The sequence below is a fragment of the Sorex araneus genome, chromosome X, assembly GCF_027595985.1.
Source record: "Sorex araneus isolate mSorAra2 chromosome X, mSorAra2.pri, whole genome shotgun sequence".
NCBI lineage: Eukaryota > Metazoa > Chordata > Mammalia > Eulipotyphla > Soricidae > Sorex > Sorex araneus.
Window position 1 is genome coordinate 29,432,370 of NC_073313.1, and position 25,850 is coordinate 29,458,219.

The 25,850-nt window shown below is 35.6% G+C and overlaps 1 protein-coding gene and 1 non-coding gene across 3 annotated transcripts in view; both read left to right on the forward strand.

Moving 5' to 3' along the window:
• Nucleotides 1-25,850, forward strand: part of IL1RAPL1 (interleukin 1 receptor accessory protein like 1) — a 1,407,730-nt gene that overhangs the window by 487,392 nt on the left and 894,488 nt on the right. The window lies entirely within an intron of this gene.
• Nucleotides 11,941-12,000, forward strand: LOC129400573 (U7 small nuclear RNA). The gene has a single exon (XR_008627786.1). It is a non-coding gene; the product is annotated as a U7 small nuclear RNA (small nuclear RNA).

The following is a 25,850-nucleotide window of genomic DNA, read 5'->3' on the forward strand; positions in this document are numbered from 1 at the left end:
TGCTGGGAATCAAAGCAGAGTTGGCCACGTGCAGGGCAAATGCCCTACCCGCTGTGCTATTGCTCCAGCCCCCTGGATAATTTTTTAAGATGGAAGATGGTAATAATCTTCTGTTGCATTAAAACATATTTCCAGAGACCGAAGGGTATAAAACAATACGGATTTATTTATTCACAGTTCCAGCAACCAGAAGTTTGAACATTGCATAACCAGAACCTCTGCTCAGAGTCTTACCAAGCCGGGGCTGCCATTCAAGTTCACTGGCCGTTGGCACAATTTCATGTTCTTTCAGCGATAAAATTGATGGCTCATTTTCTTTCTAACCATTATTTTTAATTTTAATAACATTTTAGGATAGCATAAATTTCAGTTGAGCATCATTAAAATCCTATGTATATACTACATTAACTTCACACTAAAAGTTCAATTCTGTCTTTCACCCCTTTTAGCCCAATTTAATCACCTCTCTTTTAACTTCTTTTATCTTCAGCAGAAATTGTCATTATAGACTATAAGTTTATTTGTATTTAGTATATTCATATATTTTCTCTATGAGTTTTATTTTAATCCCATAATAGTGAACATGTTTTGATAATCTAGCAATACTAGGCTCTGATCCACGTACACACCTTACACATATACTCTTGCAGTTGGTTCCTTGTATATTTGTTTTGTGTTTGACTGAATTCATTTAATGAAGTCTACTTCCCACACAGATTATATATAAGCCTCTGATATCACTCAAAGGGTATAGCTTTGAGTATGTATGCAGTCACTGTGTTTTTATATAGTTGTTTCAGAAAGAGTTTTCTTGACTCTCTCTCTCTCTCTCTCTCTCTCTCGTCTTGTCCCTAAAGCTGGATTTTTCGATTTTGCTTCTCTTGGTGTTAGATCCAATTTTTCTCTCTCCATTAATTGCATGCTATTTGTTCTGTTGCTTTGGATAATATCTGGGAGTCTAAATTGTTCCACACTCTGTTTCACCTAAACAGGTTTTCAGGCAAATCTTTGAATTTTCTTCACTTCAAAAAGTCTGCCATTAGCTGTTATCTTTCTCTGGTTCCCTCTGGTAAATCAGTGGATGGTTCCTCTTGTTGCTATTAATTGCTTATAGCCAAGATATCCATTCTTTAAAAAATATCTTTGTTTTGGGATGTAGCCACACCCTGTGAGGCTTAAGGCTTACTCTGGGCTCTGCACTTAGGGATCGCTTCTGGTGGGCTTGGGGAACCAGATGAGGTGCTGAGAATCAAACCCAAGTGGGACACATGCAAGACAAGTGTCCTACCTGCTTTCCTGCTCTATTATCACTCCGGACCCTCTTTTTAGGAGTATACTTAGGTTTGAGTCTTCATTTAAAAAAGTCATTTCCTTTGGAGAATGCTTTGGGGACTCTTTTATTGGTTGATTATCTCTTGGAAAAAATCTCGGCATCTTTTCTCCCAAGATTAAGATCATTATTAGTGCTTGGTCAAGCATACCTGCTTTATGAGCAGGTGCTGGACAAAGTCTGGTTTTCATAGCCTAACTCTTTGAGCAATGAATGATTCCCTGCTCCATGTATTGGGTGAGAAGATTGCATGTGCAATATTTCCAGCACCTGCTGTACATCCTCTGACTTATTGGAGCCTGAGTGGAGGAATGGAAGCACCACTCAGCTACACTCATTAAGTTTCTAGCCTCTTCAGCATTAAAATAAACAACTGTAGAAGATGAAAGATGTTGATGTCCTGCTGATCTTGAAAATATTGCATAGACTTTACCTGGAAGCTGGGGAGAGATCAAACTATTTTGTTTGCCACACTGGCCCAGAGTGGAGCTTTCAATATAATGCTAACTTACTGAGGCAGGAAGTAAGGAGCAGGTAAGGATTCACATGCCAAACTTTCCCTGTTCACACTGAGAATTAGTAGCATTTCTAGGATACATGTCTCCATTTGCTGTAGGTCCTCGGGGTAATTTTCTTTTTTTTGAGCACTGCTGGGAGAGATGTCCCCTCCCCCAAGCACAGAGCCAAGAGTAAGTCCTGAAAAACACTGTATGCAGCTCAATCCTTGTTTCTCTCCCCAACCCCTAAAAATGCCCAACACCATTGTCTTGGTTCAATGAAGATCTTGGTCTCCACCGAGAGTCAACTTGTTCATTTAAGGACTATAAAATATTTCTGCACTGTTGAGGCTAGAACCAGAACTCATTCATCATTGAATGTTTCACCAAACAGCCTCTTTCATGTCAGATAAGAGACTAGCTAGAATTTAAGATGAATGCAAATGCCAATGTTTATAATGCAGATTTCAAGATAGAGAAATGATTGTTTATGTACATTTTTCCCCCTCATCAACTTTCATTCTTAGAGCATAGCATGATGTTGGAATCAGACTGCTCTAAATCTCTACATGAGAATATTGCATAGACTTTACATGGTTTCTCTACACTATGCTGTGGACTTTAAATGAGTTACTGAAAGGTTAAGTCTTCCATATAAAATTTAATATAATAATAGAACATACTTCTAGGGTTTTATGTGATTTATAGGAAGTCATTTGTTTGTATAATGCTAAGCAATCCTTAATTCAGCGTATTCAGTGTATAGTAAAAGTTCTGAATGTAATTAATAAATTTAGCATTATAATACAAATTAAAAATAATGAACGTTTTGACTAATACCTTTTTCAGCTTGTCACGATCAATGGGGAACTGAAGTCTGCAATAGTGACAAGGGTTGTCTAACTTTTCTTATAGTCACTGTTCAAAATTTGCTGGAATTTTATTAAAGCTATCATATTTCTAATAATACCTTTTACAGTAAAGCATAATATTTTATTTTTTATTTTTTATTTTTTATTTTTTTTTCTTTTTGGGTCACACCCGGCGATGCACAAGGGTTACTCCTGGCTCTGCACTCAGGAATTACCCCTGGCGGTGCTCAGGGGACCATATGGGATGATGGGAATCGAACCCGGGTTGACCGCATGCAAGGCAGATGCCCTACCCGCTGTGCTATTGCTCCAGCCAAAGCAAGCATAATATTTTAAACTATAAACTAATTAGCCCAATGCACAAAGCAGTGTTTTATATATGTAGATAAACTAAAAATTGATGCTATTGATTCCAGATACCAGTCACATAAGTTTGTTAGAACACAGATTGTTTTGGTTACACCCATCAGGGATCATTCTGAAAGGAGATAAATCTTTACTCTAGGATTTCTTAAATCTGCTCTCCACTAAGAGAGGTTTACCCAGTGTACTTCTGTTAGGCCTAACACTCCATTTTTGTTTGGAATGCATTGATGAGTGAGAATTGGTTTCTTCACCTGGAAGGTGAATATAGACATATAAAGAGACTACTAGAATAAAGTTTAATAGCACCACTGGAGAGCTACCTCCAAAGAATTGTACAAACACAAAAAAGACCACTTCCTAGTGAAGCTTCACAAGGGACAGGAAAAGTAAGTCACAGAAGACAGGAAAGATAAGGTTGCTTATAAAAGCCAATGCCAAAAGTTTCAACTATTCTTGAGATTTCAGAATGCCATTTATGGCACAGAGAACAACAGATATAAATGGTAAATTAAATAAATTGCTTGTATAATTCAAGAGATGCTAAAAGTGTTCAATTATTTGGCATGCCCAGTGAATGGACTTATGAAAGATAACGGGGCAATATAGAAGAGGAAGGTCAAAGCCATGTTGTAAAGATCTTTTATGCTCTAGAAAGAAGTTTGAACTTTAGTCTGTAAACAAAGAGAAGTCAGGAAAGGATTTTGTAACCAGTAGGAGTGACACGGTCAGTTAAGTCTTTAGACCTGTAACCGCGACTGCATTGTGAATGATGGAAAAACATGGTGCTTGAATTTTTCCTGCAATGGTCCAGGTCATGCTAGGTATAAAAATACCATAAAAATATTGCATATTTTATGCAATTGATATAAATATAAATGGATAAAAAATAGCTAGATACAGAGAGCTATAATATATATGTGTGTATATATATGTATATATATATGTATATACTCAATGGAATGTTTCCTCTCTTAGTCCCTCATCCTCTCTCAATCAAATTTAGTTTCCTTTTATGTTACTAGTAAAGCTTTTATGATTCAGCCAGCTAGCTTTCTTTGCTTAGCTAGCACAGCTAAATTGCTTTCATGGTGTCAATAGTATGAGAAGCATATAATAATTTGGGCAACATATATAAGATGCCTTTGAAAATCGTGAACATTGGTACATTTAGTAGAGTTGGTAGTGAGAAATATCGAAAAGTTATTACTAAAGATATCATCTACTACTTGTACCATGTGCTTTGTGTTTAGGAAAAATACGTTATTTTTGCCACCTACACTGCTGATGAGGAAAAAAATGGTATTAAGGAATATAATCTAATGTGTATGTTGTGTTTTTGTGAGCTCTTTTTATTCCAAATGAAAAAATATACGAAGAAAAACACATTGGCGTGTATATATGATAATCACTTGATGTGAAATTTGAGATCTGTATGACTTTTAGAAATAATTTTATTAGGTATTCCCAATCCATTCTGTTGCTGTATTCATGTACATATAGTTCCCAAAGTCAGTAAATTGCACACTAAGTGCACCCAGGCAGAGTGTCTTTCTTTCTGAGGATCTTTTTACAGTTCAAACACACACACACACACACACACACACACAGAGATCTCCTTTCCATTATAAGTATTTTTCAGAGAGACCTATAAATGATATTCTGTAATTCAATTCTAACTTATACTACACATATATTTTTAAAAGTTGCTCCTTTTTATTACTTTTTTTTGCCCTGCTTGCTGGTGTTTATAAAATTATTCTTCTTTCCTGAACATTTCCAACAACAGCTCCGTCAGTCACCAGCTACTGTGGATGTCGCCATCAAGTTAACACATGGGGTGTGTAGATTTACAAGGAGGAATGAAATTTTATTAGAGATAATAGCTCTTACATAGCTCAAGAATAGATCACCCCATGACCATCTGTTCCTATACCAGTTCATTTCTCTTATAATTCAGGAATTAGTTAACATTTCTGGAGTGCATGGGATATGAACCATGCCTGGAAGCTTTGACTTATATGAAATTCTCTTAAAATTTATGAATTCATTTCTTGTCTCTAGGAAAAGTATTTTTGAATGCTTAATAGTGCAAAACACATTTCTGAGCTTTATATTCTTATATTTCCCAAAGACTTTTAAACATGAATAAATTTATAGTTTTCTTTTGATGTCCTCATTTTGTTGTATTTTTTGAAATACAAAAATGATATAGATTGCTTCCAGACTAAGAGGCTGTATGGTCTGGCTACTACAGTGTTTCTGGAGTCAAAACTTTGTCTGTACCATTTCACCCTTAGAATCTTTATAATTTTCTTCAAAGCAGCAGATAGCAACACCCTAATTAACACCTTCCACTATTCCTCTCCTGGTACTTGAGAACTTGGCAGTAGAACAAATGGAACCGGGATACTAAACATGGACTTGACACAGATGGACATCAATTGTTTTGCATGACCTTGGGCTTTTTCCAACTTTATTTTGTGCAATAATTTTGCTGAATCCTGCTTCCTATTTTCCCATGCCATGTTTTTCAATGTTCCTTCTAATGCCTACGACATGTGCCAGCATTAGCAATTATTCCCATATATCTGGGTCTACTGGTACATTTAATGGGGTATAAGAATTTGCTTGGAAGGAATTATGAAGAGTATGTGAATACACTCTTAGGAATATTTTTATATGTGTTGGGAATACTCCAGAAAATTGTGAGTTTATCATTTCTAAAGCGACTAGAAAACAGGCTCTAAATTATTTTGATATAGAAAAAATCTTTTAAAATATTGAGTAAGGAATAGCTTAATATTAATAATAGCTGGTGTGTCTTTCTGAACATATATATCCACATTTCAAAGTACACCAGATGATGGGAGGGAAACTGGGGACACCGGTGCTGGGAAATTTACACTGGTGGAGGGATGGGTGCTGAAACAGTGTATGACTGAAATCTAGTCATGATTTGATTTCAGTCAAACACTGGAATGGTCTTTGTAAGGGTTTATATCACAGTGATTCAATAAAAAGGTAAATAACAATAAATATAAGCTGATCGTTCTTTCAAAAATATGCCAGGTCCTAGAATTTTAAAGTATATTGCTGGGGTATCATCTATAACTTAAAACACTATGAGCATGTAAAATGAAATCTATATTGCTTAATGAAAAAATCATATTATATTGAACAGATTATAGGTTTATGATTACTGTGAAAGGAGCTCCAATTTTTTTTTCCAGATTTTCAGATTAGTTCTATCCCACCCTAAGTAATCAACGTGAAGCTTCTATCATACAGAAATTATCAGTTTTATTATTAGTATGGGTATTTGAGTTTTCCAAAAGAGAACCTAACTTAGTGTTCTATAAAGAAGATAGAATATTATAAAAGGACATTAACTGGATCCGTCATATAGTTTTTGCCAATCATCCCAGTTCTTGCAGTGCATCAAGAATGGGCTGAAAAAAAAGAGAAATTTCTTGGATAGACCATAGTCATGCTGCCAGACTCTGTGCCAGGCTGTTTCTTCCGGACCACCCCGGAAGGGGCGGATGAGACCCTTCCCGTCCCCAACTGAGCCAGCCATGGTAGCTGAAAACCTCCAGAACTCATCCACTGCCAGGTTTACGGCCGCTCTCCACACGCTCGAATGAACCTCGCCCATGAATGAATCTATTCCTGGACATCTCATAGTTTACACCACCGATATACCAAGAGTAGCACATCACATTTGATGGAGTTTAAAGTAGAAGGCAACCAATCTTAGCGTGTAATATAATTATCCAGATATATTTACAAGCACAGAAGATCCAACCTTTAAAAACATGTTACTAATCTCTTGTAGAAGAGTTTAATGGCTTCTGGCAGGAATATAACAATCCTCACACACTCTCCTCAAAGAAAACTTTTTTTGTCTCATTTTTCGTGGATTATTCATAACAAGCAATACAAAATAAATTATTTCTGTTCTTCTTTGAGGCAGGTATTGGTGCTCGGGATGGAAATACGGTGGTGGGAAGGTGTAATGGTGGTGAGATTAGTGCCCAAATACTAAACGTAATCATATATTGTGAACAACTGTATAAAACTAAAATTAAAAAAAATTCTTATAAATACAGTAGAAGTTTCGCAAAGTGTCTCTAAAACTTTCTAATGGAGACAGATCATTTCTAACTTAAAACATTTATTAAGGCACTGTGATTTACAAAGTTGTTCAAAATAGAGTTTCAGGCATACGATGTTCCAACACCAATCTCACCAATGTCTCCAGCTTCCGCCCCACCCATCCCACTGCACCAAGTCAACCTCTTAAACAGGCACATTTTTAAGTTTGGGTCTTTCAATCTGGGGCCCATGAATGCAGTGTTGCTGGCTCTGCGATTTAGATGCATGCATATATCTCACTTCGACACCACCAATGTTCCCCATTGCCTCATATCGACTTCTTACTTCCCCTCTTAATTTCTTTTTCTAACATTTTCCATCTAAATTCTCACAAGACTATACAGTTGACAAGCCTGGCTCTCATGCTCACTCCTTTAAATGAGGTGAGGAAGAAGACATGTGTGACACTATTACCAGTATCCCACTAATTGAGAAAAGATATTTTTGGCTTTTTTAACACTTGCTTGTTTTAATCATTACCAAATTACATTCCTGCCTGAGTCTCTTCTACAGTGTCATTAGATTGAGTGAACTAAGGTACAGATTTGCCACTGAAATCAATCAAATAGTGTGGATATATTTTGCCATCACAATTCTGTTTGCTTATTTCCACTGGTATTTACAGTTTTTGTTTGTCCTAGGAATCCACTTTTATTCAGAAAAGTCTAGAATTTATTTTTTCTTTGGGGCCACATGCTACAATGCTTGGGATTTACTCCTGGTTCTATGCTTAGGGATCACTCCGGGCCGGGCTCTAGAAACCTGTAAAGTACTGGAGTCCAAACCCGGGTCAGCCTCATGTAAGACAAAAGGCCTACCAGCTATACCCACTCACTCAGGCCAAGAAATAGAGCTAGCCATTTTAAAGGATTATTTCAGTTGGTATCAAGTTTAGAAACAATTGTATATGTGTGTGTGATTTTTTTAATAAAATTTGATTATGAAATATCTTTAAGAAATGTTTATGTACGTCACAGTTTCATTTCTGGATATATGCAATAAAAAGTTCCACTCAATACAAATTTATTTAAGCTTACTATGTGTGAGCACAGAACTATAAATACTTTATATCAGACTGCCAATTCTGATAAATCAGTAACAAACTATTGTGTGGAATACTAAGACTTGTGACGGAAAGACTAGAATTAATTAACAGGATCTATTATGACTGAAGCAATGAAGTATGCTTACAGCTTCCAACACTTTCACTTTATTTTCGGGACAGTATTGTGAATAAGATAATAAACCAGCCCTTGTAGAGCTTATTATAATCTGATTGGAAAAGGAAGAGCTTTGTACACCAGTGAGGGAATTCTCTCAAGAAATTGGAGATAAAGACCTAGTTAGGGCACTGGTACTATAAATAGAAACTATGAAGGTGCTATCGACACTCTAGCAGAAGAGACATTTTTTGTCACTGGAATATTGAAGAAGGAAGCTCTATCTGTTTGCATTTTGGCCTAAGATACTTTTACCAATTTTCTTCATTGACATTTCTCTTTCCTTTCCATTGTCGTCAGTGTCATTTTACAACATATGAAATGTTAAGTCCCAAGTGACTCGAGAGTCTATTCACTAATAAACTCTTTTCTGATTCCTGGAAATTCTGTTTAAATCTGATCCCATTCTATAACTTATAACAGGATGGTGAACTAATAAATGTGTCATGAACAATAGTAATTGTACTTTATCTAACTCAAGGACCCACTTGCATGGATTTTTCTGATCCCCCATTAAGGAAAGAATATCATTCTATAGCTTATTATTTCATTATTATTAGCATAGGTGTTACATTATTATTAACAATTGATTATTAAAGAGTGTAAATATATTGCATTAACCACTAAAATTCCAATGGCTCTCAAAACTGTTTGATATAAGTATATCTTAGTCATAAATATACAATAGTAGCTAGTTTTAGTAATGGGTTCCCAAATTATTGAACTTTCAGTTAAATAAGAATAGGATAGTGTCTGTAATTCTCATGAACTGTTCTTATCTTCTTCCCTGTGTATAAGATCCCTTCGTTTGAATTTTCTGTCATATAAACTCATTCTAATAAAAAAATTCACCCTCTCTATGTTCAACTCTGTCTCAGTTGAATAATTCTTTCCACTTAAGATTCCTCTACTTTTCTCTAAATCTACTTTTCTCTAAATCAGCACCGTTTCATTGTCAACTTAATTAATTTAACCTGTTTATTTTATATGTATGTAGAGATAACTGTCATGAACATTATATAGATGAGAGAAAACAGATCCCATTCATGCCACGCTTCTTCTTGGCGGACTAATGGCAGAACTAACTCATTGACTGACTGTTCTAGCATCTGTGCACTGAAATGAACAATTTATAAGATTCAAAGGCCAAATCCCTCAACTTGGTTAAAGTCTTGCAATGATCTGTGGTCTATAAGCTGAATAAGTAAGTATTCACCAAAAAAGTGTCTGTCTAACGTGTCTTCTGTAGTTCTTTAGGTATAGACTATTTTTCTATTGTGAGATTTCATCATTACAGTGACTCAGTGTCTAGCTTATCCAAACTGATGAAGCTTATGCCTGTGCCTACCTAATCATGTCAGTCTGCATCATAAGAAGAATTATAAACTCTTGCTTTTCCACAGCTATACTAAGCAGCAGCTTCCTCTCGGTGTTCAAAATGGAAACAGTAATATTCTCATCACTTCTCACAGTGAAGTAACACACTGCTTCCTCTTATGCATCTCTTTATCCATATCCGTTTCTATTCTTTCCCCCAAGTGCCCACCACAATAAAAAGCACCATATTTTAAGTTTTTTTTTAATCTTAATCATATTACATTAGCAGTAGTTAATATAAATTCTAGACATTTTATTAAGTTTGCAAGCTGTGCTCTTTCTATCATCTCTTCTTTGCTCTCAAAAAAAACTGTTGTTTAATTCTCTAATTTCTTTCTTTCTTTCTTTCTTTCTTTCTTTCTTTCTTTCTTTTTTTCTTTCTTTCTTTCTTTCTTTCTTTCTTTCTTTCTTTCTTTCTTTCTTTCTTTCTTTCTTTCTTTCTTTCTTTCTTTCTTTCTTTCTTTCTTTCTTTCTTTCTTTCTTTCTTTCTTTCTTTCTTTCTTTCTTTCTTTCTTTCTTTCTTTCTTTCTTTCTTTCTTTTTGGCTCTTGGGTCACAACACCTGGCAGTGCTCAGGGCTTACTCCTGGCTCTGCACTCCAGCATCAGTACTGGCAGAGCTCAGGAGACTGTACGTTGTGTTGGTGATCAAACCCATGTTGGCCACGTGCAAGGCCCAAGGATGATGCTGTTTGCATGCTGTTCTTTGGGATTATTTTCTGCTTTTATTAATAAGCATGGACCATTCTTATCATTTAAAATTGTGTTAGTTCAGCAATGTTGTAATTTAATTGCACTGTGATGCAAACAGAGTGTGCAAAGTTTTATTTATGAAACGTCAATAAATCTGCTGTTAATCATAAAGCAGTATTTCTGTTGTTCATTTTCAAACATTTTATCTACATTATTAACTGAGAATATTTGCAACATGCTGTTTCTCAACTGTGTCCGTGATTATTCACTCATTTTTATATTTCATTATTGAAGAGAGGCTCTCAATTTCTCATTATTCAGTTTTAAACTAAATCAGCCTGACACAAATCTAATAAAATTAGAGTTGTTTAAAACAGATGGTCCATCAGAGATTTGAACCCAGGCTAACATGATCTAGTATATTCTAGTAAATATTCAGGGATTTTTATTTTAATCAGTGGTCATGCTATTCTCCACCTATAAAAATATAAAAATGTATGTGTAGCATTATTTTTAGATTTTGTGATATAAAACTAGAACGGTTGACTTGAATGTTGTCTTTCTAGAAATGATAGGTCTCTCTGTTATATCTAGATATACCTAGATGTAGAAAAGACTTCGCACTTGAACAACAATAAAGGTATCAAGGAATATTTTTCTTTCTTTTTCCAGAATTTTCTGTGTATGCTAAGTGTAGGAATATCCACACCTAGCTATGCACAGGGCTTATTCCTGGCTCTGCACTCAGGAATCACCCCTGGTGATGCTCAGGGTACCATATGGAATGCTGGGAATCGAACCCGGGTGGGCCACGTGCAAGGCAGACACCCTACCTGCTGTGCTATTGCTCAAGCCCCTGAGCATATATCTTCTCACATAATTGATATGTTCACTTCCTGATTTGTACTCTGGAGAAACCTGTTCACTCTTGAATATATTCCTTCTTTCTCCTCTAACATCTTTCTAAGTAAGTTTTGTTCAATAAAAAACTATCTTGCTAAGAAAATCATGAATTAAGATGAAGAAAGCAAAAGAAATGTTCATACTTTATTAATGGAGTAGTTACTTTATAAAAAAAAGTTAGGGGTGAAAGAGAATAATATATTTCTTATAAATAAATGGTTAATTGCCTAGTTTTAGAATAATGTATTTAGCCCTAAACTAAAGAAAATATTGAGAAGAAAATGCCAGGGGAATAAAACCACTTCAGTAGAGGTTGGGATTTATGCTATAAGCATCTTTTCATTTATTTTCTCTCATTAGATTTAGACAAAATTGGCAATGTTGTAAGAGTAATGTGTTTGCAAGGATGACATTTTTGTTTAATTCCTACATAGGACAATGGTATTCAAACCTGGTACCTTAATATTGAATACAAAGGATATCTTTTAGATTTATTACAGTTTTATCAAAAAGAAAATATGTGTAGTTTTACAGGTTTTTTTTTTAGAATTTGTCTAGCAGGTTTTTCAGTCTCTACTGGAAAGCCCCCCCCCCAAAAAAAAGGAAAGAAGTGTACTTATTTTTGAGTTAAATAACACCCAGGATTGAACCATTAAAAAAATTTATCTGCACTCTCTGTATGTACATATATATTTCAGGCTGCCTCTTTTTGCATAGTAAAAATGTAAGTAAAAATATCACCCTTAGTAAGAATGTCATTGAATTACTTTCTTTATTTAACAATTATTTTCAATAACTTTGTGTGCCAAAGCATAAATAGTAACAATTATGTAAACCAGGTTATCTTCATAATAGTGAATTTATTTTTATTAAATTAAGTATATAAAATTATTTTCACTAAAATTTATTTTTGTTTGGTTTTGGGATATGATGCTCAGAATTACTCCTAAATCTGCACTCAGGATTCACTCCTGGCGGTGCTTGGAGGACCATTTAGAGTACTGGGGATTGAACCTGGGTCAGCCACAGGTTTAACCCTTATATTCCTTACACCTTAATCATAATCGTCAAGATATGGAAACAATTGGAACCTCTGAAAGGTAATTGGTTGAAGAGGATGTGGTAAACATACAAAGTAGAATATGACTGAGCCATACAAAAGAGGAAATTTTATCTATTCCCGCAGGATGGAAGAAACTTGAGGGAATATGCAAAGAGAACTAAGTTAGAAAGAAAAGTATAAATACCCCCACGTGCTCTAGCTCCCCAAAACGCCCTACTTTTGTTTGTTTTGAGGCCACGTATGCTGTATCTGGGATAACACCCAAGTGTTATCCATGCAAGCCAAGAACCCACTGGCTATATTATCTTTCTGGTAAAGACTATTTTAAATGGGAATCTCAAATATTTCAACAGATATATGTAAACAGAATAAGTACTAAATAATACCTACTGTTCTTGTGCAAGTTATAGTTTCTTCTTAAGAATCTAATAGAACTAATCAATTGAATTAGTTGGAATTATATACTAAAAATCAGATTAAATCTGTACAAGTGTTACTCTTGGGTTGGAGAACATGAATGAATTACCTGAGCTGATATTTTGCATGTGGGAGGCCTGGGTTCAATATGCAACATGGGTTCAACCAAGCACCTCCTGGCATCCACAAGCACCAGCATGAATAAACCTTGAACTTATAACCACCAGTAGTAGCCTCTGGCCATGTGGCCCAAGCAACTCTCAAATAAAAATGTTATTCTTCATTTGCAATTTTTCAAAAGAAAATATTGTATCTTCTTGAATTTCTATTATTTCCAGTTCTAATTTCATTTTTATATTTGGCATAACACAATATATTACTGATGATTTTGCCCTTCATTTGCCTTCTGCCTTTTATTTGATAGTTTATTTTAAAATAGTGTCTGTGCAAATGTCACAGGAGATATTAAGGTGAAAAAGATAAAAGAGTGTTTCAATATGTACCTAATACCAAGAATTTCTTATTATCTACAAGGGATGAAGCCATGTGACATATGTGATAAATGGGATATTTCTTCAGGAGTCCATTTGACTGTATTTCAATAACTCGATCCAGGAAACTTCCTTTAATTTCATTTAGAAGTACTGTATTAAAGGCAAATGAAAGCAAAAAGGGAGAGGGACTGCTTGCAGATATCTTGTGAAAATTTTTGGTTGTTTGGGGAACACACTGGGCTGTTCCCAGGGCTTAATACTGGTGGTAGTGTCGGGTTTCCAATTCAGGTCATTGCATTCAAGGCAGACACCATACATGCTGTCCTATCTCCTCAGTGCCTGTCCTGTGAATTTAGAAAAAGCCATGGAATGGGTGAATCTGAAGAATTCAAATGGATATTCCTACAGCTAATGGTAGAGAGTCAGGCAGCAATTGTCTAGTCAATTTGAAGGCCCAACTATAATTTATCTGGATGATAAAAGATTTTTGAGGGTGCCCTGACTCCAGAAAGGGGAAATGTTCAGATGAATAAAATGGACAAATCCTTTAAGTTCATGTCCAGGAATTTGGACTGCACTGTAAAGTTAATGGAGAGCTATTGAAGGGTTTTGAGGAGCTTCACACTAGGTTATTTTAGGAGGAGTGTGCAGAGATGAATGGGTGGAAAAGACTAATGGAGAAAAATGCCAGTTTAAAAGCTGTTACACAGCAAAAGAAATATGGCTGGTTGAAAAACTAGGAAGAAGGTCTAAATCGGTATGTAACTAAAGACAGCATATATATCATCTGTAGATGAAAATATGTATAGCATTGTTTATTATTAGTAAATGAGATTTACTTAATGAGATTTTACCTCATACCAGTTAGAGTGTATAATATCAAAGGGTCAGGAAATAATAAGTGCTGGCGAAGATGTGGAGAAAAATAACTTTTGATACTATTGTTGGGATGTAAATTGGTGCATTGTCTATGGAACACAGTATGGAGATTCTTAAAAAAACAAAAATGAGTATGTCAAAGTTCCAATAATTCATTTCTGGGCATTTAACTGAAGAATACAAAACAAATTATTTTAAAAGATATATGTACCTCTATATTCCCTATACCTACTCATAAGTCAAGATACGGAAGCAATTGAAAACCCCAAAAGGTAATTGGTTAAAGAATATGTAGTAAACATTCACAATAGAACATGACTTAGCCATATAAAAGACAAAATCTTGTCTATTCCCACAGTATGGATGAAACTTGAGGTGATACGCAAAGTGAACTAAGTTAGAAAGAAAAGCATAAACACCTTCTGATTTCACTTGTTGGTGAACTAAGAAATAAGTTAAATGAGCACACAAAATAAAATGAAATTAACCCTTAACTCTGAGGCCAGAATGGCTACTATCAAAGAGATACAGGGAGGTTATAGGTAGAGACAGTTGTTTGGTTAATGGAAGGTGGTAAACATCGTGGAGATAATAAGCAAAACAAAACTCTACAACTGAAAACTTGACAAACTTGTAAACTGTTCCCTCAATAGAAAATAAGGACATATAATCTAACTAAATTTTTTGTTGTAAAAATCCATAAGAAATAACAAAACTTACTGAGTGGAGATTAAATAGAGTAAGAAGCAAGTTAGTGTCTTATGAGATGTTATGGCAACCAGTTTGATGGCGATGACAGTACTAGATTGATAAGAAGAGAGGACATATATAGTGAGAAATGCCATTTATATCAAAACATGCTATGTTTGCAACATTTGAGTAGAGGAGAATATTTAGGAAAGCTTATGTGGTAGGTAAAACAAATCTGAAAGTGAGAGAGATATAGAATAATTCATGAAATATCTCAACTAAGAGTGTGAATAGAGTTAAGGATGTAGCTGAAAATAAAAGGCATCCAGGATAAAATACTTGAAGAATTTAAATGTCATTGACAGCAAGCAGAGGGGGAGTTTTGTAAAACATGGTTTATATAAGTTTAAGGTCACTAAGAACACATAAATAATATTTCAGCTCTTTGGTAGTGACCATATCTCTATGGATACTTGGTAATAAAATATTAATCATATAAAATTACAACCTGAATTTGTTTGGTTACTAAGGAACACAGATCATGACATATACTTGAAGGACATTAAAAACTAGCTGGTCAGTATCCCATAAATTGCCTATTACCATGCTGGAACCAAATTTTGTTCCTGGAAGATTCAAAATGTTATTTTACTCATGATAACAAACTACTTCCCACCAAAATCTCATGGAGAGATAATAGTTCTTTATTCAATACGTAATATAGACTATGAAGATTAAAAATTGCTCATGAATAAAGGATATAGAAACTTTATATGTGGGATTTATGTAATTATGGCAACAGTTCCTTGAAGACATTGTAGCCTGTTTTATAAATATGTATAATTATGATAATTTCAAAAGCCATGTTATTTACTCAGTAGTTTAACAATTCATTCACCAAACAGTCACATGCAGAACTCAGGAGTGGCATAATACCTCTTTAAAACACAATAGTGAATTTAACATCTCAAATGCATTTTTATAAGAAAGACTTTGGAATTTAAGAATAAATTCACACCATTTTTACTTTCACAAAAGATGACTGCTATAGTATAGCAGAGATAATCATTACCCAAGACCATGGATTACATACATGAAACTTGATGTCGATAACAAAATTCATTATATTATTTTCATATTTTCTGTTTTCAGAGGGTTTTTCCATCTGGTTCATACATCTACCATGGAAAATATGCATGTGTACGAACCAGAAATCTAAATTTTCAGAAAGTGGGATACCATCATCCATCCTCTCAAACAATGAATATTTATTCAGGACCAAAAATGTGATATTTATGAGACTAATTTTGGGGACACAAAGATAAATGAATCACATTTTCAACTACTACATGCTTCCAATAGAGATAGGTCTGTTGTTAAATGTGTGAAATTAAGTGATAGATTTTTTATATAATAGTGAAATATACAATATAATAGTGCAATAGAGTGAACTTCTCACATTGTTGGAAAATGTGGAAAGCCCAAGTATTGCAGCTGATGTGACAGAAATAGAATTACAAAACAAAGAGGGCCACAATTTTATAAATACGTATCTTTGGACTGAGGAAGCTTTACTGTGTACAAGATAGTTAAATATGTATATTTGTATATGTGGTATGTGTTCTCGTATATGTATTGTGTGTTCATATATATGTACACACATACGTATCTATGTGTCTATATATGTGTATATGTGTTCATATATGTGTAGGGTTTGTTATACTAGAAAGAGAGCCAGCGTTGAGCAACATTGGGGAGTTTAAAATATCCTTGTTATAAATGTGACGATGCCCATCCTGCATGTCACTCTGTCCACTGAAACTTACTTGTATTAGTCCATTTGATATTTGCAATAAGTCTTCAAGGTAGGAAATAGTAAATGATTTCAGATTAAAGTATTGTTTTTTATCAGATATCAAAAATATTTCCAGATGATAGACATTCAAAATGCAAAACCCAAGCAGTTCATGAACAATACAAGAGAATGTGAAAACTTTTCATTCCTTTCTAGTTTTCACCTTTAATGTGGCTATCTGTTTGATATAGGGCTTAAGAAAGAGAATAAATAAAGGAAGGTTCCCAGTACTTTTGTCTTAGATGTATCATCGTGTTATTCACTGAGAAAATAAAGAGAAAGGAATTCAATTGAAGAGAAGACAGTGAACTAAGTTAGATGTGTTTGATTAAGAGTTGTCTGAGAATGCTTCAGTAATGTAAAAGGAAATTGGATTCATGGTGAGGGGGGTTTGTGGAATGGGTGTAGTTGAACACATGCATCTACAGGCATTAGACCAGCTTACAGGCATGAATGGAATTATTGGTTGTCTAAGAGGACATATTTGGGTAAGAAAAAGGAGATGCAAATCATCCATTGATAGTCATATCAATATTTAAGGGGCCATCAGAGAAAATTAGGTCCCTAAGATGAGAATGAGATGCAATTGCTATGGCAGAAAAGGAGGAAAGGGAAATCATGCTTCTCTAACTTTTAAGGAAGGTACGATTCAAAGATATCTTGTAGCCTACTTCTCCCTCTGGGAGAAACTGGCAAACTTCTGAGAGTTTCCTACCCACATGGGACAGCCTTGCAAGCTTCCCATGGTGTATTCATATGCTAAAGCCAGTATCAAGCTGGATCTCATTCCCCTGACCCTGAAAGAGCCCCCATTGGGAGGGCGGAGTCAAGAGAGACTTCTAAGATCTCAGGGAAAGGACAAATGGAGAGGTTACTGAGCCTGCTCGAGAAATCGATAATTAATGGAGATTTCCTGATGGTGATCGTGAAGATTCAAAAGCTCAAACATTAGAAGAGCCCAGTATCCCACCCCACCCCATCCCCAAAAGAAAAGCTAAATAATATAAGTGAAAGATTTGAAATTAAATTATATTTGATGTCTCAGCCATGAGCAACTTTTCTGAGAGCATACACTGTACTGGATTCACATGAATGAGAGCTACCTTGAGGAGGCAGTGACATGGTCAACAAACAATTATCAATAATTCTTCTAAAAACGTTCATAGTCAAGGACAGATGGATAAATCTGATGCTGTTTGTGGTTCAGTTTGATTGTTTTTATTAAGTGCGTTCAATTTTTTCCTATGCTAAGTATGTAAGAATGTTTCTATGCCGTAGAGGGAAGGATAAGTGCTGCAACTAAGAATGACATGGATATTTAAAAGAATATTTCCCTAGTTTTAAATTCTTTATTGCAAGTTTAGGATTCATTTGCCTCTGAAAATGCAATAGTGGATATCATATGCTATGCATTGCCTTGTTTTACAGCAGTTATAAGGCTAAGCTCTTATTTGAGGAACCCAAAAAGGTGGCAGAATATGCGGTTGTGTATGGTCAAAATGTAGGCCACCTGTTCATAATAAACTTATTTTTGAAATCATATTCTTAAAAGACCCCCAATAACAATAACATATGGAGGAAGATGTGAAATGGAATTTTTTAATAGGCTTGACGAACTTGAAGTTCTTTATTACCATGCTACCATGCTAGTAATGGAGTACTGCTGAACAACTATTAATTGGAAAGTCTAAAATAAAAATTTTGATATGACAATGTCAAGTTTGTGTATGTAAACCTGAATTGTAGCCTCTGATGGTACCATTGTTAGTAGTAGTTATTTGGAAACAATGATATCATCACCATCACTGGCCTTTAACTTTCACCAGAAAATGTTGGCTGTTCTTACTGTTTAATACACAGAGGGAGATGATATTATCTTCTGTTCTGGGTCAGATTTTGCATTCAATCCCCCCAGTTATTTTCTTTTGAAAACGTGACATTTTTAGATGAAGTTTCAGTAGGCAGGTTTTTTGGCAGATTTTTATCTAGCAAAACATCAAACCAATAAAAATATAGAGGCTAGGATTAATATACACTTTGACAAAAACTTTACTTTGTGGTAAACCACATTGCAGTTTTTGCCTACCAGCTAAAACCAAACATTTTGTGGCTTTTGGGAATTATACACCCTACTGTAAATTTCTGCAATCTCTTCTGTGGCATAATGCTTGAAGGCTCTAGACTCTACTGTGTCAAAATCAACTCAAATACCCCCAAACCATGCAATTTGGTTTGTTTGCTTTTATCTAACACCTGGAATCCAGTTCTGTCACATGTGATAGTGGGGACCGATGTAATGAGTCAGTATAAAGCTGTAAACAAATCTTTATGATGATCTATTTAACGTTGTAATTATAATGTTTCTGTGTAGTTATGGAAAAAATATCTAATTCTCATTTGCTTGACACAGTTACCTGATATGAAATTAAGGACAAGTGGGGAATATACTGTTTTCCTTTGTATCACTGCATGTATATGTATGTGTGTATATTCTTTTGATGATTATGTATCAAACCAATTCCACTAGTCTGTGTTAAATTTTCCATAGATTTAGGTAAGGATTACTATGATATAATCACTGCTCTTGTATTTGTGAATGCCAGTGTATCATTTTTTTCAGAAGTTCATTGGTATGAATTTTCTTACTTACATGGAAATAAAGGAAATTATAAAGTATCTGAAGGTTGACAATAATAATAAAAATGCATTAAAACTTGTCATTATTTCTAATACACACATATATAACCTATATAAATATACATATACACATAAGTATGTATGTATCCTACATTTCACCTCAACACAATCCAAGAAAGAAAATTCTAAATACCAGGAGAAACACTTACACCTTAACAAATGGGCTTTCTGTCTTTCCTTCTCCTTCCTATACTCTAGGGCTTATGACAGAAAGAAGGAGGGGAAGAGGAGAAGGATGAGAAGAGACAGATGAGAAGCAAGGCAGTGGTCAGGGCATTAAGGTACATAGATGGTGTTGAGGAATGAGAGAGCCAAATAGCAGATCAACAGTCAACAACACTGAAATGAAGAGACCCAAACCTTAGCAACTGAACTTAGCCAGGTGCCTGTCAAGAGGGCAGGTTGTATGGGGGCAGGAATATGGGAGCAACCCTGGGAACACTGGTGGTAGGAAGTTGACACTGGTGCTGGTATTAGTGCTGCAATATTGTAGGTCCAAAACTCAACTATAAATAGCTTTGTAAATCACAGTGCTTTAATGAATTTTTTAAAATTAAAAACTAAATTGTCAAAAATATAGGTAATGAAATTAGCTGGGAAAAAAAAGGCCTTCCATGAGCTGATAATAAAATAACCTTTTTGTTCCATCATAGATAACCAAACAAGAAACACTTCTAGCATGCAGCTATAAAGGATAGCTCATGGTGCTCTAGTAATTCCCCAAACTTATTCATGGCCAGCATCAAAGTTCAGAACTGCCCAAGTGAAATATAGAAGTTTGTACCTAGAGAGAATTGGGCTCCTTGGCACACCTGACTCCACACTAGTGGTGAGCGTGATCTGCTACAGTGTTCATGGACTTACATTACCCTACATTCCTCTAGCTGGAGGACCTTGGAACGATCTCTGAAGATCCCCTGTTGCTCTATTCTCGATGAGAAGAGAGGCATAAATAAAGTGATGTCTAAAGTGACCCTTAAGTGACGCTTACTGGATCACAATTTATTTATTTTACATATTAGTATCCTAGTCATAAAAATGATGACCCTGTTATGCGTTGAACATATATACTTAGTGATTCATGTAAAGATTATATACAGAAAACAGTCCAAGGAAGTTTTTTTTTTCAAGAAATAATTGACAAACTTTATATGAAAGCAAAGAGAGTTATCAGAACAAAACCTTCCCAGGTAGTGCTGATGTCTTCAGAGAGAAAGAAACAGACAAAATAGTCTTGTATTGTTGGGAAATAGGTAGCCAAGCAACTGCTTAAAAAGCCACCAAAGGGAGCCTTCTTCAAAGGCATGGGCGCATCACTGTGATAATCCCTGCTTTAGGTTTTGACAGGCTTGCATCTCAGCACTTGCTTCTGTTTGAGCTATTATGTGCTGACTTCAGCAGAAGAGCACTGAAATTAGGGCATGACTGTACATTTCATTGCCAACTCTGCTTTCCTAAGCCCCGGGAACATAACACTTTATTTTAAACCAAATAAAAAGGGCTATGTGATAGATAAGTTGTCTTATTAAATTATTTATTTGTAGAACAAAATCTGGGACAAAATCATGTGAGATTAATAGAGCTATGGTTTTTCCTCAATGAAATATTGCCCAACCTCACTATGAAAATGGTTTAACAACCAGTGAGAGAGCTTCCTTTCCTAAGTATAACCAAGTAATCCATTTTATAGGACTGTGTGGACCTGATTTTTTAAAATGAAAAAATCTGGCTTGGAAAGCATTTCATTTTAGGCACCCCCACCCCACCCCCCTTTTTGCTGCTTATTCAGTGGAATATTTAAATTAATATATATATAATGTCTCAGTATGCAAATAAATGAGATGTTAGCTTTAAAAATCTAGGTAGTTTAGATAGTTATATTAAGTATGTATAATTAAATTGAATTTAGAAAAAAAGGGAAGTTTTTATATTGTGTCACATTTTTGGTGGTCTAGTGAAACCAGTGATTATTCTTTTAGGAAGCATAAACTGGGATTTCACCTAGGTTAAAAGGACATATACATAAATAAAGCCCCTGAAATTGAGATGTTTCACTTTAGAGGTAAAATAACGGAATCCTAATATAATGGACTAATACTGTAATTTAATTGTAAAATGATAATGTATATTGATATGTAACAATACTATAGGGCCTGTTTTATCTTAGAAATTTTTCTACAAGTTTTTCAATATGTGAAGTGATTTAACCAACAAATAAAACTTTGAATTATATTGTTAATGGACAGTCAGATAAATTCTGGGACATACGAGTTAAAGCCTGCTAATAGTCACACAGTCTGTATGTGTATGCCTGGTCCTAGAATTTGAATATGCCATGGAATTGCATGTGTTTATAAAAAGACTGAGATTTCTAGTCTGTTTACATCATTCAAATATCTGCAGGAGCTAATATCTGCGCCAGGCTGTTTTCACTCGGGGCACCCCAGAGGGGGGCGGGTGAGAACTTTCCCCACCCCAAGGGACCCAGCCCCGGAAGACGACCTCCACTACCCAACCACTGCCATGCTCCAGGCCACTTTCTGGACCACACAGCTGCTTTGCGGCTGTGTGACACATTATAAGATGCTTCCTACCCATTTTCCATAATTACCACACCATATTTGATGGAGTTCAGACAGCATGCAACAAATCATATATATATATATATATATATATACATATATATATATATATACATACACACACACCTCTTGGAGAGCCTGGCAAACTACCTAGAGTGTCCTGCCCACATGGGCAGAGCCTGGCAAGCTACCCCTGGCGTGTTCGATATGCCAAAACAGTAACAATAGGTCTCATTCCCTTGACTGTGCAAGAGCCTCCAATCAATGGGAAAGAGGAGTAAGGACAGGCTGCTAAAATCTCAAGTCTAGGAGGAATAGAGATGTTACTGTTGCCCACTTGAGTGAATCGATGAACAACGGTATGACAGTGATACAGTGATATTAAATATAGTGTGTATTAAACATGGTGAAAATTATAAGGTGTCGGCAAATTATATGGGTGGACAATTTGGCAATCTGGAGGAGCTAGATGATGAACTAGAATGTTTATGACTCTTCTAAATGAGGCCAACGACCCCTGGCTGATGATGACCCAATGTTACCACATATGTCCTCGAACTTTGTAAAGAATAGATAAGTGATTTCTCAGTGTCACTAGGTATTTGGAAAGTGAAATCTTCAAATCACCAAATATTTATCAGTTTATTAAGCATTTTATAAGTAAGATATTAGAAGGTAACAGACTCAGTAGCCACTGAAGCTGATGGGACCCACTATTGTACTCTTCGATGATTTTTCAGACGAATTTACTGAGTTGCCCAAGTTTCTACTAGTCCAATCTCAGAACAAATAAACAGTAGTTAAAAGTCACTTCCACTCTAGATTAATATTCCTAATTGCTGTTTGAGTTTTGAGAGCAGAAAATATTTTGAAAGCTGAAATATTTGTGTTATGAGTAAACACAGGAGCATGTGCAAATCAAAGTTCAGCAACATATTTTTAGTTTGTTGCCTTAGCTTTTATGCTCCACTGTTGTGAATAGCGCCAGGTTTACTCTGACTAATTTCTCATGAGTGTTGGCTGTCTCAGCCCATGTCTCATATAGTAAATTATGAAGATGAGAGGAAAAAAGAAAAAAATCATTTCCCAAGCAAAGGTCACGAAGTTCTATTACAATCCCATATGACAATATTAAATTCTTTTATCTGGCAATCTCAAGGTAGGATTGGGCTCATATTTCTAATAATTTCAAATGCCATGAAATGTCTCAATAGATTTGATGCATATACCGGGTGCTTTCTTGCTTGCTTTCTGTCTTGTATACTCTTCTTGATTCCTTTGTCCTTCCTCCTTTTGTCTTCCCCCACCTCCAAATTTGCTTATATTCTGCCTGTTAAGTTCTTTAAAAATGTTATCTTTTATCTATAATATAATTATAACTTGATCTTTTTTGTGCCATATGCTACTTCTCAGCATAAGGGATTGAAGCTATAAAAACATATTAACAAGATACAAAATGTCCTGAGTAGAGTGATGTAAATGAAATTGTATAATGAAAGGAGTACCTAAACTGGGAAAGGAAGAAAGCACAGTTAGAGAAAATATAATTGCTGTTATGACATATTCATCAGTTTAGTAATGAAAAACCTTTTTTGAAAGTATATTTGACCCGGAAAGTGTGGATGATATGAGAGGTAGATTAGAGTTGAATAAATAAAAATATCTAATAACAAGTTATCTAACAAAAAGATATCTAAATTATCTAACACGTTCGGATGAGCCTCATGCTTGAAGGAACCAGGAGAAGAACCCAAGTGTGTGGGACCCGGGGCAGAGATCTCCAAAGCTGCTCAGATTGGGACTGGGCCTCTTTCACCCAGATCCTCCATTTTCCCGTAGCTAGGCAGTCACACCCAGAAACTGCCCCGGGCTCTGTGTAATCCCATCAATGCCAACATCCAGAGACTATAAAACAAAGCTCCCGGAGGCCACGTGACATCTAATAGCCTAGCTGTCCCTGTTGGAGAACCTGACAAACTACCGAGAGTCTATTGCCTGCACAGGAGAGCCTGGCAAGCTCCCTGTGGCGTATTCATATCCGAAATACAGTAAAAAATATATACATACCTCTCGGAGAGCCCGGCAAGCTACTCAGAGTATCTCGCCCGAATGGCAGAGCCTGGCAAACTACCCGTGGCATATTTGATATGCCAAAAACAGTAAGGATAGGTCTCATTCCCCTGACCCTGAAAGAGGCTCCAGTCGTTGGGAAAGACGAGTAAGGAGACACTGCTAAAATCTCAGGGCTGAGTAAATCGACAAACAATGGGATGACAGTGATACAGTGATCTAACAACAAATATTGTTGTCAATATTTGGATACCTTGGAAAGTGAAGAGAGGCATATATAATTCCTGGATTGCCAGATGGAACATATTTTCCTTTAAATGTATGCTCTGTCTCAGAAGGTCTCGATGAATAATAAGTGTTTTGTAATATCACCATTTAAGATACTTTCTATAAAATTACAAAAATATAATTATATTCTAAACCAACACTAAGCATTAAAAGAACACGTTTGAAATCATTATGAATAGAGGTCTAGGGATCAATGCTATGAAAAAACAGATGATGATCCTATTGTATTATTGATTTTACTTTCTTTTTTTTAATTTTATTAATGAATCACCGTGAGACCAAGTTACAGACTTACAGGTTTTCATGCTTACATTTCAATCATACAATGATCGAGTACCCATCCCTCCAACCAGTGCCCATTTTCCACCAACAATGGTTCCAGCATCCTTCCCACCACTCCCACCCTGTCCCCTTCTCCCTACCCTGCCTTTGCGGCAGGACATTCCCATTTGCTCGCTCTCTCTTTTTGGGTGTTGTGGTTTGCTACAGAGGTATTACGTAGGCTTCATGTTTGTTGACCTTACTGTCTAATAGGTTAAAGGAAACAAATGATCAGACAATCTAGATAATTTTTAGGTAATTTTTAAGAAAAATTGACTTTTGCCATAACGTTTCTCCCTATTTATATATTTCTGAACATTATAAATTGATCAGTTCTATTACATGATATAATTTTTATTTTCAAAACTACTTGACAGTGCTTTCTCCTTGCTTGGGTCTTTCATATGTTTGAAAATGTGTGCACATTCTGGTTTAGTCAAATATCAGCTCTACCTAGTCACATGATTGGGTGGTCAGCACACCCAAGAGTGCTCAGTGGCTCTTGGCACTGTCCTCAAGACTGATCCTTGTCAGAGCTTGGAGCACCATTCAGTACCAGGTATTGAATCATGTTCAGCTGAGTGCAAGGCAAGAGCTTTATACTCCGTATTCTATCCCTAGATCCTGGTCTCACTATTTAAAATATAGAGGCCACATCTAATGCTGTTAGTTGTGGGTTGGGTTCTCCCATTTATGTTCACCTGGAGGGACAGGTCTGGTGGCTTGGTACTGATGCTAGTAGTATGGTGCTTAAAGAATCACCAGGGAATTTTGTTGGTACTTGGGGACCATTAGCCACACCCAAAAGTGAGTCTCCATGGCTCAATCTGGTGGTGCTGATAAGTATGTGCTCTAGCACTTGAGTTTTTCCCCTTGCTTTGGCCTCACTTTTCGAAGCAGTGTTATCAGAAACTTGTGTAAATTTTCTAGGAAAATGGGCAATTTGATTCCTCAAGAAAACATAATGCCTTTTCTCCTAAGTTACATGGTTAACATTAATCATCTCCCTGTATTCACTATATTAGTTTTGTTGGGGTGTAGAACAGTGACTGAAACATATATGCTGATATTTAAATGGATTAT